This window comes from Jaculus jaculus, chromosome 7, assembly GCF_020740685.1.
Source record: "Jaculus jaculus isolate mJacJac1 chromosome 7, mJacJac1.mat.Y.cur, whole genome shotgun sequence".
Lineage (NCBI taxonomy): Eukaryota > Metazoa > Chordata > Mammalia > Rodentia > Dipodidae > Jaculus > Jaculus jaculus.
The window spans coordinates 39,290,723-39,305,548 of record NC_059108.1 but is presented as its reverse complement, the minus strand read 5'-3'; the positions used below and the strand labels follow the sequence as shown (position 1 = coordinate 39,305,548).

The following is a 14,826-nucleotide window of genomic DNA, read 5'->3' as shown; positions in this document are numbered from 1 at the left end:
GAGGAGGTCCTAAGAGACCACTGAACGCCTAGTCCCATAGTTGAAGCCTCCAGTAAATTCCAAAACAGGATATAATAGTTTGAATCCATGTCCCGCAATAGACTCAGGTATTACTAAACTTAAGTCTGTAGCGTCTGGCCCTAGCCGCCAGACTCCTGATACAGGGGTGGGGGATGGGTGCATGTCCCTGGGGGGCAGATCCCATTCCAGCCTAAGGTGTATGGAGGAAGTTCTGCCTGGGTTCCCCGGGGAATTAGATTTTTGCGAGAGAGAGAGAGAGAGACCACAATCATGTAATTTTTTATTACATTATGTAATTGTTAGCATCATATTTTATTAGTTAGGATTGCTAAAATCTTGTCATGCCTAATTTATAAACCATCATAGGAATGTAAATAAGAAAAAACATACTATGTGTATAGTACTGTCTGGATTCAGATATCCATTGGGAGTCCTGAAATAAGTCCCTCATGGAGAAAGAGGAGATTACTGTATATACTTACACACATATAAAACGTCTCTGGAAGTGTTCTTAAAATAATAACAATTGTGATAGCAGTTGTCTCTTGCTGGAATAAGGTAAGTAACCAGGGGGTCCTAGACAGAGAGAGAAAAAGGAACTTTTCTCAGCACTGTTTTCTAACTTTGAACGTGACATGTATGCAAAGAGTAAAAGCAACCACCTAAAGGAGAGAGCGGCCCTGACATCTGCAGCTGTTTGCGCGGGGGGGGGGGGGGGGGGGGGGGGGCAGCAGGACTGGAGTGGAGGTGGGCAGGGCTGGGTGTTCTCACCCTTGACAAGATTGCAAATCACTAGGCACCAAGTAGGCGTTACATTCCTCATGAGTGCTTGCTCACAGACCCCGGTGATTCCGCTCACCAGACCTCACCCACGTCAGCAGGCATTGCTGGCAGGTCAGGCTTACTGCTGGCCACTGGTGAAATGACCCTTGGCTGAGCTTCCATGTCAATCCCTGCTCTTACTAACTACACAGGTTTGGATTTCTGAACGTCCCACCACAGATAACCTCTTCTGCCAATAAGGCTGCTGCAGTCAAGCCCAGCCTAAATGTCTTATGTGGAAACGTGAGAGGTCTCTGGGGTGCCTGTTGGAGCCGACCCCTTGTGCACCCCTTGTGCGGACTTGATAGCTAAACATGTGGCAGGGAGAAGATATGCTCACACAGGACCAGGGAGAAAAACAGCTCTGAGGCAGCTTGTATCTCACAAGGAAGACTGACGAGCCCAAAATACTCACAGAAAAAGAGGGTCTAGGGCTGAAGAGACGGCTTAGCAGTTAAGGCGCCTGCCTGCAAAGCCTAAGGACCCAGGTTCGATTCCCCAGGACCCACGTAAGCCACATGCACAAGGTGGTACATGCATCTAGAGTTCATTTGCAGTGGCTGGAGGCCCTGGTGCACCCATTCTCTCTATGTATGTGTGCCTCTTTCACTCTCTTTCAAATAATATAAAATAGTACAAAATTTTAAAAAGAATTAAAGAACTGAGATTTTGAGGGGTATCTCACAAAACAACCCCTGGACGGTCAGAGCTGGAAGCTGACCCAACTGTTCCTCTCACATCTCCCTCTCTGGATGTTTGCAGCCAAGAGTTCCTGGTAGTCCCCTGGAATCCCTTGTGTGCTCCAGGCCCTGCGGGACATCAAAGCTGGTGGTTCTCTGTGTACAGTTCTTTGGAGTACCCCATCTCCTTATCCTAGCTCACCTCTGAGGTTCATACCTGACCCAAGGGCAGATAAGGGTTCAAGATAAGAACTGAGTCACAATAGGTCTCAGAAGTCTTTAATTTGGGATCCTGCTCAGAGATTTGTCTAAGGACATTCCTTCACATTGGCTCAGCTTTTCTTTCTTTCCTTTTTGTTTTGCTTTGGTTTTTTTTTTTTTTTGTTTTGTTTTTTTTTTTTTTTTTTTTTTTTTTTTTGAGGTAGGGTCTGCCTCTAGCTGAGGCTGACCTGGAAGTCACTATGTAATCTCAGGGTGGCCTTGAACTCACGATGATCCTCCTACCTCTGCCTCCCTCCCTAGTGCTGGAATTAAAGGTGTGCACCACCATGCCCAGCAGGCTCAGCTTTTCAAAGAGCTCAATTTCTTCTCTCCCACAGACACCAGTGTCTCCCTGCCATGTGAATCGGCACCCTTAGCTAGATGAGAAGAAGCCACCGTCAGACTCATGTTCCTCAGGGAGCCGGCTTTCCAGGGGCTCAGTTCCCACAGTTCTACCTGGCAAAGCTACTCCGCCAACAGAAAGTTTCTTCCTTAGTTATAACGTGTGTATATGTGCACACACATATGTGTCCATGTGCGAGCAAGTGCTCATGTGTGTGTGTGTGTGTGTGTGTGTGTGTCTGGCTGTGAAGGCACATGTGTGTGTCCATGCAGGTGGAGACCAGAGGACAACTCTGTGGTGGGTACTGGCCTCAAAAATGCCACCCAACTCTCATTGGGCTGGAGCTCAACGAGTAGGCAAGATTAGCTGGCCAGCAAGCTCCAGGGGTCTTCCTGTCTCCGCCTCCCAGCACAGCGTTCTGCTGCTGAGACGAACCTCCAACCAGACACAGCTTATGGGAGGAAGGGGTTTATCTCATGCTTACAGTTCTGGGGGGGTCTGGGGGGAGGAGGGGGGCTCTATCAGTGGTGGGAGCAACTGCCTCCATACATCCAAGCAGAGAGAAACGGCCAAAAGCAACAGCAGGGGGCCGCAGCCAGCGACCTCCCAGTCTCTCGACCTGCCTTCTCCAGGGTAAGTGCACTTCCCGGGGCCGCTACGAGCATGTCTACCTTTTTAACAAACCACTGTTTCCTGTTTTGTTCACTGTTTATACTTGAGTTTTGAGAAAGCAGCGGTGGTTTGGTGTTTGGGTTGGTCCTAGTTCAATCTTTATCTACAAGACAAACTTACCTTTCAAGAGGGGTGTGTGTATGTGTGTGTGTGTGTGTGTGTGTGTGTTGTGACATAAACCAACTGCAGGCATAGATTCCTTTCTAATATCTTGCTAAGAAGAGTCCTCAAGGGCTGAAGAGATGGCTTAGCGGTTAAGCGCTTGCCTGTGAAGCCTAAGGACCCCGGTTCGAGGCTCGGTTCCCCAGGTCCCATGTTAGCCAGATGCACAAAGGGGCGCACGCGTCGGGAGTTTGTTTGCAGAGGCTGGAAGCCCTGGCGCGCCCATTCTCTCTCTCTCCCTCTATCTGTCTTTCTCCCTGTGTCTGTCGCTCTCAAATAAATAAATAATTTTTTTTTTAAAAAAAAAGAAGAGTCCTCAAAGCTTCAACAATAAAGCAACAGGATTCAAATAATACCAGTCATCACTCCTCCCAGCCAGGTCTCTGGGGATCCGTTCACCAGCCTACAGAGAATGTGAATTCCTACAATGCTTATTTAGACAGCAACCTTTCATGCACCAATGCATAGATTTTTCAGGCACATACATGATTTAAACCAAAGTACAGAGGTGTGTAACTATGATGCGGCCCTTCATTAGTGCTGTATAATGAGATGCAGTAACTCAGTGTTTGCCCTGGGAGAACTCGCTGTTCAAGAAAGACTGGCCAAGGCCAGGTGTGGTGGCACATGCCTTTAATCCCAGCACTCAGGAGGCAAAGGTAGGAGGATCGCCATGAGTTCATGGACACCCTGAGACTCCATAGTGAATTCCAGGTCCTCCTGGGCTAGAGTGGGACCCTACCTTAAAGAAAGAGAAAGAAAGAAAGAAAGAAAGAAAGAGAGAGAGAGAGAGAGAGAGAGAGGGAGGGAGGGAGGGAGGGAGGGAGAGGAAGGAAGGAAGGAAAGAAGGAAGGAAGGAAGGAAGGAAGGAAGGAAGGAAGGAAGGAAGGAAGGAAGGAAGGAAGGAGGGAAAGAAAGACTGGCCAAGTGAGCAGGATGAGGCAATAAGCAGGAAACAAACATGAAACAATACTGCAACTGAAGCCATTCCTCTTGTGTAGGTTAAGGAAAGGCCAATTTTCGAGGTGAGAGACAAGACCAAGTGCAGTCATTTTGAAAGTGATTTTGATGCCTGTGTTTGGTCATTGAGAAGCAAAGCAGGGACCAGTAGCCAAGAGCCATGTTTCGGCCAAGGTCAGAAGAGCTGGCTTTGAAGGGCATTAAGTGGCAGAGTGACCACTGAGTGTCAGTGTCATGAGCTGTGAAGCAAAGGTGCTAGAATCTGTCAGGTTCAAATCACCAAGTTGCTATGAGAATCCCAGGAAGAAATGACTATGAGAACTCTTTATAATACTGAGGCCTCCATGGCATAGAAGTTGCTGCTGTTCCCACATCAATGATCCCTTTTGGGGGGCGGGTGGAGAGATGGCTTAGTGGTTAAGGTGCCTAAGGACCCATGTTCTACTCTCCAGATCCCACGTAAACCAGACACACAAAGGTGAGGCAAGTGCAAGGTTGCACATGCCCACATGCCCACTAGGTGGTGCAAGCATCTGGGGTTTGATTGTAGTCGCTGAGGCCCTGGTACACAAATTCTCTCTCTCTCTCTCTCTCTCTTTTTCTTTCTCTCTCTGCCACTCCCTCTCTCTCTAAAATTAAAAAAAAAAAATCCTTTTTCCAGTTTGTGGAGAATAGTCAATAGGAACTCTGTTTCCTGACCACTTTGTTTAATAGCACTCCCAAAGGCAGCACAAAAGATCACTACTTTTTATTTACAAGGGAAAAGAATTCAGCAAGACCAGGCCACATTCCTCACCTCTTCCTACAGAGGGTCACAATTGTCCCCACTCCTGTTCACACAGCATCTAGTTCATGTGGGTGAAGCGTTAGCACCTTGGTGGTTTGATTCAGGTGTCCCCCATAAACTTAGGTATTCTTAACGCTAGTCTCCCCAGCTGATGTCAATTGGAGGCAGTGTATTATTGGGGGTGGGCTTATGGATGTTACAGCCAGTTTCCCCTTGCCAGTGTTTGGCATGCTCTCCTGTTCCTGTTGTCCACCTGATGTTGGCCAGAGGGTGATGTCCACCCTCTGCTCATGCCATCATTTTTCCCTGCCACGATGGAGCTTCCCCTCGAGTCTGTAAGCCAAAATAAAGCCTTTTCTTCCCCAAAGCTGCTCTCGGCTGGATGATTTCTGCCAGCAATGCAAACCTGATTGCAACAGCAGCACTAGCCTCAGAAGGCGTTCAGCACTCTGGAAAGCTGGGAGGAGAGACAGGTGCTGAGTGTCAGCCATTGTCACAAGCCTTGTCTGGACAAGCAGCCACTAGTCACTGGTTCATTCCCTAGCATTTCACCAGGCTCTTCAAATATCAGCAATGCTGCGGCTATCGCTGGATTGGAGCACGGAATCAGTGAAGGGAGGGGCCGGAGCCGGGCACCCTGGGAAACTCTCCACCAGCATCACTTGCCCCAGCTTTCAGAAAGGAAAGCACAGTGCACTGAATTTACTTCCAATTGCCACAGGTCACAGAGGCTTCCCAGATGTCCCGGTAAGGGCCGCCGCAGCCGCATGTGCCCAGGGACACAGCAGGCAGGCCATTACCTCTCTGGCCAGTGGCCCCATATGGTTACCCACATACAGGCCACTGCCCTCCACCCCAGGCTTGGCATGTATATTATATGACTGAGATCAAGAGGCAAGTTCTTAGCCCTCAAAAGGGAAGTACTGGCCAGGCTATTCTCTTTCTTCCCTTATCTATAACTTCAACTAGTCAACTAGATTATTCTGGCCACCTAATATGTGCCAGGCAGTGTGTGCAGAGCACTGGGGACATGAAGATGGACCCAGAATGACCCTCTCAGGAGAGGAAAGGGAGGCAGAGCACCCACAGTCACATCCTCACTCACTTCCCCTGCCCACCACGTCCAGGGAGCCCTACCGTTTTGTGGCTGACTCCACCTCTGTCATCAGCCAACAGCTTCCCTGTCCATCTTCCAGGTATCACTGAGCCTGGAACACACTCACACCACGGCCAGCACTTGGAACATGCAAGAACGGTGGCCAGCAGCCACAGAGACAGATGATCTGTGGAGCAGGCTTGTCCCAAAGACTCTTCCTAGAGCGAGTCTTTCCCCTAGAGCATCCCTCTGTTGGAGCCCAGGAATCCTCCTCTGCTGGCCCTTACCCAGGATGTCCATCACACCTGTGTCCCCATGCAGTGGACAATGTCCAAGGTGCACAGTCACGCACAGGGACCCAACTCACATCACCAACAAGACAACACGACACACAGAAGATGCGTAAATGAAGCAATGGCACACGCATCCTTCAATTCTCATTTTAAGTTAAATATTCTGCCAAGCCCTTTCAGACAGAACAAATCTGCAAACCTAGGCAGATGAGAGCTGAAAAGTCTCCTGGCCTGACAAGTAGAAGCTATCACTGTTACCAACACACACGCCACATCTGGATTGAGAGAAAGTTTGATCTGCGCAGGCCTGGCTTTCAATGGATTCAGGGCCAATATGTATTGAATGACTCATAAAACAAAGGGAGGGGTAGAAATACAGTAGGCCAATGGTGGACTTTCCACTTCTTGGTTGCCAAAGGAAAGTTCAATAAAAATGTACTGGGGGGGGGGGCTGGAGAGATGGCTTAGCAGTTAAGCACTTGCCTGTGAAGCCTAAGGACCCCGGTTCAAGGCTCGGTTCCCCAGGTCCCACGTTAGCCAGATGCACAAGGGGGCGCACGCGTCTGGAGTTCATTTGCAGAGGCTGGAAGCCCTGGCGCGCCCATTCTCTCTCTCTCCCTCTATCTGTCTTTCTCTCTGTGTCTGTTGCTCTCAAATAAATAAATAAATAAAAATTTTTAAAAATAAAAAAAAAATGTACAGGGGGTGGAGAAATGGCTTAGCGGTTAATGTGCTTGCCTGTAAAGCCTAAGGACCCAGGTTCGACTCCCCAGAACTCACATAAGCCAGATGCACAAGGTGGCACATGCATCTGGAATTTGTTTGTAGTGGCTGGAGGCCCTGGTGCACCCATTCTGTCTGTCTGTCTGTCTCTCTCTCATAAATAAAGTATGGATAAAATTTTTTAAATCATGGAGAAATTAAATTGGGACTGAGCTGAAAGCCTCCTTGCTGTAGACCAGCTGACAGAAAGCTGGAAAAGGCTGCACCATATGCAGCCCTATGGGAGACAGAAGCCATCAGTGGTGAAAATGAAGGACACTTCAAGCTTCAAGTTTGGCCAGACAGGCCAAATGTGCCAACAGGTGCAATAGTGGCATGTCTGTTATGGGGACAACCAACTGCTCTCTAATTGGGCTAGAGATCCACTCTATGGGAGGGAATATATGCCTGGTACTGAAAACCTAATCAAAAGCTTATGGTGGGGGAGGTCATGAGCCTTAGGAATGTAATGCCTGCTCTTGTGTGACTAAATGCATATATTATGCCAACCAAACTGCCCTGTAAGCACTTTACTTAATGCTCATACCCATATATTAATGCTACTCTCACTTTTGGTTAAAGAAGCTTCTCATTTCAGATGAAGATGCCCACTGGGATGACCCCGAAGGCACTACAATGTTAAGAAGGTGTGACAGAGGAGTGCTCAGCACTGAAACATCTCTATGACACCCTCCAAGGCTCAGGGTCCATTTTGGAAGAGGTGGTGGAAAGAATGTAAGAGCCAAAGGAAGGGTAGGACTGCTGACAATGCAATCGTCCAGACAGAAATTGGCCTCAATATCCATGATCTCACAGTGCCTAGCAATACCTTCATAAGACCCTCATACTAGGAGGAAAAGATGACATCAAAATAAAAGAGAGGCTAACAGAGGCGGGGGGGGGGGATATGATGAACAGTGGAGTTGTAAAGAGGAATGTAGGGGAGGGGAGGGAATTATTGTTTATTGTAAGTATGGAAGCTGTCAATAAAAAACGAAATAAGAAAAAAAAAGTACAGATATTTGGTCTTGCCCCCTGTCTCCTGGTGGAGCAGTCAGCATTCTAGGCTCAAGAAGGATTGTCCAGGCCTGTCCTTTCTCAAAGGTCTCCAGAGGCCCCAAAGCAGCAGGCAAACCAATTCTCATGAGCTGTCAGTCACCTTCTAGAAGTCCATATAAGAATATTCAGTGGACACTCATTGACACACAGCAAGGTATTCGGGCCTCACTCTGAGGACACTGAGGGACACCAGGACAAGCATGCAGACAGAGAGGCACCCTCAAAGATGCCCAGTCCAGGAGGAGCCCTGGTAGTCAATGTCGGAGCTAGAAGGAACAGTGTCACAGAGCGAGAACAAGAGGGCTGCTTCTCAACAAGCAAAGAAGGTGGGAAACAAAGATGGAGTTAATCTACTACTTAGTGCAGACTGTGAGGTTAGTGGGTCACAGGGAGTCACCAGAACTGCTCACTGCTCAGGGACTATTTTATTTCTGTTTAATACAGAAATGGCCGGGATCTCAAAGTGGAGGTAGCAGAACATGCAATAAGAGGAGGATAGGATATGAAGAGTGGGAAAGAGGCAGAGCTAGGAGGTCAGGATAGGAGGCTAGAGATAGAGAATAGCGGGTAGGATAAGGGGCATAGAGGATGAGAGATAGCGGGCAGGAGATAGGAAGTGAGGAATAAGAGATTGGGAATAAGAGGCAGAACATAGGGGATGAAAGAGGGACAGGAACTGGGAGATAGCTGGTAGAGAAAGGGACGTGGAGGATCGAAAATAGAGTGTGGGAAACGGGATAGGTGATTGGAGATAGGAGATGGGGAATTAGGGATGGGGGATATGGCATGGGGAATCAGGGATGTGGGACTGGAAATGGAGGATAGGGAATGGGTGATAGGTGACTTGTGGAAGGCGATAGAAGGTGGAGGATAGAGGAGAGATGGGGTGGGGGATAGGATGCTGGGGATGGGAGTAAGAGATAGGAGGTTGGGGTTAGTCAATGGAATAGGCTGAAGGGTCCTAGGTCAGAGCAAGACAGGGGCCCCGCCCAGCTCAGGAGTGAGTGAGTTAAGATCTCTCCAGAGTCTGACAAAGTGCTTCCGGTGCAAGGAAGATCTAGGAATAGGTCTACGAACAACTGCTGTTTAAAATTTCTGAGGAGAATGGGGAAACCTGGAAAAGAAGTAATATAACAGCACAAAGGAACATATTTCATCCCAGTTTTCAAAACAGATTGAATGCAGGATATGCATAACATAACAATCAGTTGCATAACTGATTATCAAGCAAGGCCCTAAGAGCTTACAAAAGAATGTGACCATCATTTATTCTGTGACAGTGACTCCCTAAGAGGAAATTTCCTTTAAGTTTAAGGGATTTTTAAAAAAATATATTTTGTTTATTTATTTATTTGAGAGAGGATGAAGAGAGAGGAAGAAGCAGATAGAGACAGGACAGACAGGCTAGGCCCTTCAACCACTTCCAACAAACTCCAGATGCATGTGCCACCTTGCATATCCATGTGGGTACTGGGGATTCAAACCTGGGTTCTTAGCCTTTGCAGCAAGTGCTTTAACCCCTAAGCTATCTCTCCAGCCCAAGTTTAAGGTTGAAGTTAACTAGATTTACTTGAGGGTAGGCTAGGGTGTTTGGGTGGGAAGTCAGAAGAATGCGATGGCCCACGGGCCGTATGGTAGTTATCCCACAGTAGCTGACAAGATGGTTTCTGGATTTCCCAAGGCTGTTTCTAGGTCAGACAGTAACTTGTGAGCAGAAAGATGGTACTGTTGGGAAGGGTCATAACCAGTGAGACCAACTGCCCACTTCCACATTTAATAGTCAAAGAGAGCTGTGATCTGTGATTGTCTCTGGTGGCAGGCTTCAGGTCTCTCATTTTAGTTATAGTCTCCCTGGTGACAGAGATGAAGATGGGACTATCAAAAGTCACTCTGCAAGAGACAGCTAGTATTACAGATTATAGAACTGATATTCAAAAATTTTAGACATATAAGCTGGGCATGGTGGCGTACGCCTTTAATCCCAGCACTCGGGAGGGAGAGGTAGGAGGATCGCTGTGAGTTCGAGGCTACCCTAAGACTACATAATGGATTCCAGGTCAGCCTAGGCCAGAGAGAGACGCTACCTTGAAAAACAACAACAACAACAACAACAAAATTAGATATATAGAGCTGGGCATGGTGGGGCACGCCTTTAAACCCAACACTCGGGAGGCAGAGGTAGGAGGATCACCATGAGTTCAAGGCCATCCTGAGACTACATGGTGAAATCCAGAGCTACAATAGACCTTACCTCAAAAAAAGGGGGGGGGGGCTGGAGAGACGGTTTAGCAGTTAAGGTCCTTGCCTGCAAAGCCAAAAGACCCAGGTTTGACTCCCCAGGACCTATGTAAGCCAGATGCAGAAGGAGGCACATGCATCTGGAGTTCATTTGCAGTGGCTGGAGGCCCTGGCACATCCATTCTCTCTCTCTCTCTCTCCCTGCCTATTTCTGTATCTCTCTCAAATAAAAATACACTATTAAAAAAAATTTTACACATATAGATCAGATCAAGCAAATGAAACTTTAAGAAGATGACAGATCATCTACAAATGTGTAAGAGAGACATGACAAGAAATGTTTCCCATGTGGAAAAACATAGGAATTTTAGTTGGCACACCTTAGATTATAACCTGAGCTCTTTTATGAAAAAGCTCATGGGGGCTGAGAGATGGCTTAGCAGTTACAGTGTTTACCTGCAAAGCCAAAGGACCCAGATTCAATTCCCCAGGACCCATGTAAGCCAGATACACAAGGTGATGCTTGTGTTTAGGGTTTGTTTGAAGCAGCTGGAGGTCCTGGTATGCCAATTTTCTTTCACTATCTGCCTCTTTTTCTCTCTCAAATAAATAAATAAAAAATTTTTGTCAGGTGTGATGGTGCATATCTTTAGTCCCAGCACTTGGGAGGCAGAGGTAGGAGGATCACCATGAGTTCAAGGCCACCCTGAGACTACATAGTGAATTCCAGGTCAGCCTGGGCTAGAGTGAGACCCTACCTCGAAAACCCAAATAAATAAATAAATTTTTAACAATTTAAGAAAGCTCATGAGATTATATCCAGTGTCCATCTCAAAAGCAACAGTAAAACCACTGGTCACAACAGAACTGGAGTTTACACCTCTGTCTGAGGACACGAGTCTAAGTAAATGCTGACTTGAAAAGGAGAGAAAGGAAAGTCATATGCAACCTTCCTATATGGAACGGTCAAAAGAAGGGTATGTGGCCTGCAAAGAGAGATTATTCCATGTAGCAGCACATGGTGGGACCTGACATGGAAGGCAGCCTCCAAAATGACCCCCAGTAATCCCTGCCTCCTTCATGGGCCAGTGGCCCTGTACTAGGATTTAACTTAGAAAGGGAGGGCAGGAGGAAGAGAAGAAGGAAAGAAAGGAGGATGGAAGGAAGGAAGGAGGGAAGGGAGGAAACAAGATGGGAAACAGGGAAGCAGGGAGAGAGGGGGAGAGAGAAAGAGGCAGGGAGGAAGGGAGAAAGGCAGGGCGGGAGAAGGGAAGGAAAGAAAGAAGGGCTCTTGTAGCATTTCACTATTGGTTCTGGTGACTTTAGTCAGTGCTACGTAAACATGCATTCCTAAAACTAGATATTTCTTTTTTTTAATATTTTTTATTTTTATTTATTTATTTGAGAGCGACAGACAGAGAGAGGGAAAGAGGCAGATAGAGAGAGAGAGAATGGGCACGCCAGGGCCTCCAGCCACTGCAAACAAACTCCAGATGCGTGTGCCCCCTTGTGCATCTATCTGGCTAACATGGGTCCTGGGGAATCGAGCCTCGAACCGGGGTCCTTAGGCTTCACAGGCAAGCGCTTAACTGCTAAGCCATCTCTCCAGCCCAAACTAGATATTTCTTAATGCAAATCATTTACAATTTATTTGAATAAACAAAACAAAAATATAATAAAAAGTTTAATAGATTTTATTTATTTATTTGCAAGCAGAGGTATAGCGAGAGAGAGAGAGAGAAAGGGTGTGCCAAGGCTTCTAGCCACTGCAAACAAACTCCAGATACATGTGCCATATTGTGCATCTGCCTTTATGTGGGTACTGGGGAATCGAACCTGGGTCATAAGTCTTTCTAGGCAAGCACCTTAACATCTAAGCCATCTCTCCAGCCCAAAAGTTTCTCTTTAACTTTTTATTTTCTTTGATGTAGGGTTTTGCTTTAGCCAGGCTGACCTGGAATTCATTATATAGTCTCGGACTGGCCTTGAACTCACAGTGATCCTCCTACCTCGGCCTCTCGGGTGCTAGGATTAAAGGCATGTGCCACCACATCTGGCTCCAATAAATTTTGTTAAAATATTGTATTTATTTATTTATTGGAGAGAGAGAGAGGCAGATAGAGAGGGAAAGAGAATGGGCATGACAGGGCCTCAGCCACTGCAAATCAACTCCAGATGCATGCACTACCCTGTGCATTTGGCTTACATGGCTAATGGGGAATCAAATACAGGTCCTTAGGCTTTGTAGGCAAGTGCCTTAACTGCTGAGCCATCTCTCCAGTCCCAATAATTAAAAAAAATTTTATTATTTATTTTCAAGCCGAGAGACACAGACACAGAGAGGAAGTAAGGATGCACCAGAGCCTGTAGCCACTGCAAGTGAACTCCAGTTGCATTAGCTACTTTTTGCAGCTGGCTTTACGTGGGTACTGGGGAATTGAACCTGGGTCATTAGGCTTTGCAGGCAAGATCCATCTCTCCAGCCCCCCTCCAATCAATTTTTAATTCAGAAAAACAATTTAGATGAAAGCTGAGTACAGTGCCAGGTGCCTATAATCCCAGCACTCCAGAGGCTGAGGCAGGAGGATCAAAAGCCTCAAAGCTGAGCTGAGTTACCTAGTAAGACTCTCTCTCAAAAAACTTTATGAGTTAAATTATAAATTAAAAGGTGATAATTCAGAATTTGTATTATCTACGACCCAGTCTAACTCCAATGTGGGTAAGCAGTCAGTAATGCTTCTCTATCTTAGCAGCAACAAGAAGAAAGTGATACCACATACTACAGTCAGTGGAACTGATTCACTGGGCAGGAATCAGCTATATTCATAGGAAACAGGTCGGGGGAAATACAGGAAGCAAATGAAAGCCCAAAGCCAGGACAGCACAGCGAGCTGCTGTCAATGTTCAGCAGTGCGTAATTCTCCACGTGAAGCAGGCGACATCCTATCTTTTCTCCCTGGGGGCAAACCCCGAACTCCAAGACACTCACTTTAGTAAAGACATTACAGCCTATGAAAATAAGGCAGAGTATAGTGGTGTATACCTTTAGTCCCAGCACTCAGGAGGCAGAGGTAGGAGGATTGCCATGAGTTTGAGGCCACCCTGAGACTACATAGTATTCCAGGTCAGCCTGCGCTAGAGTGAGACCCTACTTTGAAAAAGCAAAAGTAATAATAAGAAGGAGAAGAAAAATGAGAAAGAGAAGGAAAAGAAGGGCAATATAGGGGAACGAAAAATATTGTCTTCATCCTAGCCGTCAATCTTTTTTATTATGGTCTTGTTACCAGCCTCCTATTATATTTCATAATAGGTTTTCAAAAAGGATCTTTGTTATAGACCCAAGGGGCAGAGGTAGTCAATAAAGATGGAACCAGGAGATGTGCACACAGCCGAGAGACTGCTCCAGCGAAGGAGCTCGCTGAATTGGGCTGAGCTGGGATTGGATTGAGCTCGACAGATTTAAATTGAAATACTCAGGATGGAGCATTTAATAAACCTTCATCTAATTGAACAGGACTGGCAAAATAAATCACAGTAAATCCATATCCTGGAACCCAGTGACTCCCTGAAAAACAGCCATTCCTTTGTCCCAAAGGTCCCAGAGGGGGCCATGAAAGCTTCCTTGTGTGCTGATGGGGCTCTGTCTGCAGGATTTATTATTCCATTCGAAAACAGCCATAAGAAATAGCCAGTGAGGGGCAGTTAGCTCATTTGCATGTTATCCAAATTGCATACAAGAAGGACATAATGTATAGATACTTAGTATATTTAAAATAATCTTAGAGTAGACATTAATTAACTGATTCAAATGTATCTGAGTATACCGGACAGGTGCTTAATTTAGGAATTTAATTAATTAGTCTGCATTCTTTTCCTCACACTGTCCTCATTAATGACCCCACCCCTGGTGGCTTGGCATGACAGAAACTGAGTGTCTCTCCAGGAGTCAAGGAGTCAGAGTATTTCTTTCTTCTTGGAACCTGGCAGAGACTGAGATCGGCTCACTGGCCCTTTCCTAGACACTGATGGTTGCCCGCAATCCTTGGCATGTGTATCAGTCCAATCTCTTCCTCCATTGCTGCATGGCTTCCTCCCTCTCTGTGTGTCTGTGTCCCATGTGGTTTTATTATGACACTAGTCATTGGATTTGTGGCCCACTCTTCTCCGGTATTATGCCATTTTAGATAATTACATCTGCAGAATCTTATTTCCAAATAAACTCACATGCTGCAGTTTAAGGTGGATGTGAATTTTGAGGACACTAGCCAACCTTGTACAAATAGTGTGCAGCTACCTTAAGCCTGGAGGGGGCGACTGCTGCCTCCGTCAGCCACGGTGGTATGGTAATTAACTCAATATAAATGCTTGCTCTTTTTGTTTTTTTTTTTTTTGAGACAGGGTCTCCTGTAGTCAAGGTGGACCTTGAATTCTCAACCCTGCTTCTCCCTCCCCGGAGCCGGGATTACAGGGACGTTAATATAGACTTCTATAGAAGACTTTTGCTAGCATGTCAAAGCCCCCACTTCCAACTAATTGGCAAAGCTAAGTTTTTGCCTTTTGGATTATTCTAATAATATTTATACATACATATATATATATACATATATATATATTTATACATACATATATATATTATATATATATACACACACATATATATGTATGTGTAT

At 46.3% G+C, this 14,826-nt stretch overlaps 1 protein-coding gene across 5 annotated transcripts in view; it reads right to left on the bottom strand.

Annotated features, from left to right (window-relative positions):
- Scml4 (Scm polycomb group protein like 4) overlaps window positions 1–14,826 on the bottom strand; it is a 141,984-nt gene that overhangs the window by 88,277 nt on the left and 38,881 nt on the right. For 2 of the 5 annotated variants that reach the window (XM_045154658.1, XM_045154663.1), the window contains exon 2: window positions 504–597. The exons of the other annotated variants lie outside the window; for them this stretch is intronic. The gene's annotated coding sequence lies outside the window, so the exon portion shown is untranslated. The remainder of the gene's footprint in view (window positions 1–503; window positions 598–14,826) is intronic. 5 annotated transcript variants of the gene reach the window in all.